The following is a 1,377-nucleotide window of genomic DNA, read 5'->3' on the forward strand; positions in this document are numbered from 1 at the left end:
AGTTAGTTTTCAGGCTTTTTTGGCTATTTTAGCCACAAAAAACAAAATAGGCTATTTTAGTCATAACAAACAAAACATCACATCTAACCCATAATCATTACATTCTTCTCTCACAAAAAAAGTCAAAAAAGCCAAAAAGCCAAAAAGCCCTTCCCAAACCAAGCTTTTTAGCCCATGCTAAAATAGCCAAAAAAGTCAAAAAGCTAAAAAGCCAACCCACTTCCCAAACCAAGCCTAAAACTGTTTCAATATCATACGTATAATGTCACTATAATAAAATCAATATGTTTTGAGTTTCTTAATAGTCATGACCTTGTGCTTTTACTATGCACGTGAAGGGTTCAAGTAATGGTACCTTTCTTGTGTCAATAAAATCATTGTGAAGAACATATACATAATAAACGATAATACTTAATTAGATCTATTTGTGAAACAAAGTATGAGTAATTAGTCAACTGGGTGTTGTGTTTATTTGAAGAAGAGTGAAAAATTGAAAAAAAGAAGAAGAAGCATATACATAATTTTTGAAGAAAAAAATTGAAAATACTTTCCAAACCTTGGGTTGAAATATAATTATTTTTTAAAATTAGGGGGAGACACAGGCCCTCCTAAGCTTATAGTGGCTTCAATTGTAATTGAATTTTTTTTTAATTGATATAATATTTTCTGTAAAGAAATAAAGAATCTACTTATGACATAGATTATTCACTTTAATTGTCTGATTCCAAGATGAGCAATATATATTTTTTTTCAATAAACCTTTATTTTATAAACTTTGAATGGGTGTTTAGATTGGTTCCAAACAGGGCTTAAATTTAGTTTTTTTTTTTTTTTTTTTTTTAAAAGGGCTTAAATAGGAGTGGAATAAGAAATATTTTTATAAGAAGAAAAAACTGAATTCTAAAGAGAGAAAATTGAATTAAAGACACAATAAGACATATTCTATTTAAATATTATATGAGAAATAAAGGACAGAGCGTCGCTTTGGCCGAGTGGTTAAGGCGTGTGCCTGCTAAGTACATGGGGTTTCCCCGCGAGAGTTCGAATCTCTCAGGCGACGTTCCAAACCTTTCATTTTTTATTTGTAAATAATTTTTTTTTTTCAATTTTAATATTTGAAAACAAATAGATACAAAAATAAAGAAACATATTTTGTAAATTGCATGAGGTAGTGGTTAATAGTTGAACAAGGATGGTTGGTTGGTTGGTGGTGGTGGGTAAGGGCGTGCATGGTGCGGTTCAGAGATAGTAAAAGTAAAATTATAAATCAAATGGTGGATTGACAAATAACTAAATCGCGGTTTGAGTGTTTCGGGTAGATTGATGGATTAAAAAATATTCTTAACCAATTATCATGCATTTACATAATATATAATA

General features: G+C 29.8%; 1 non-coding gene across 1 annotated transcript; it reads left to right on the forward strand.

Moving 5' to 3' along the window:
- Positions 1 to 978: 978 nt before the first annotated feature.
- On the forward strand, positions 979 to 1,060 carry TRNAS-GCU (transfer RNA serine (anticodon GCU)). The gene has a single exon. It is a non-coding gene; the product is annotated as a tRNA-Ser (tRNA).
- The last annotated feature ends 317 nt before the right edge of the window (positions 1,061 to 1,377 follow it).

The sequence above is a fragment of the Camellia sinensis genome, chromosome 4 (genome assembly GCF_055761805.1).
Source record: "Camellia sinensis isolate YWXY chromosome 4, ASM5576180v1, whole genome shotgun sequence".
NCBI classification, from domain to species: Eukaryota; Viridiplantae; Streptophyta; class Magnoliopsida; order Ericales; family Theaceae; genus Camellia; species Camellia sinensis.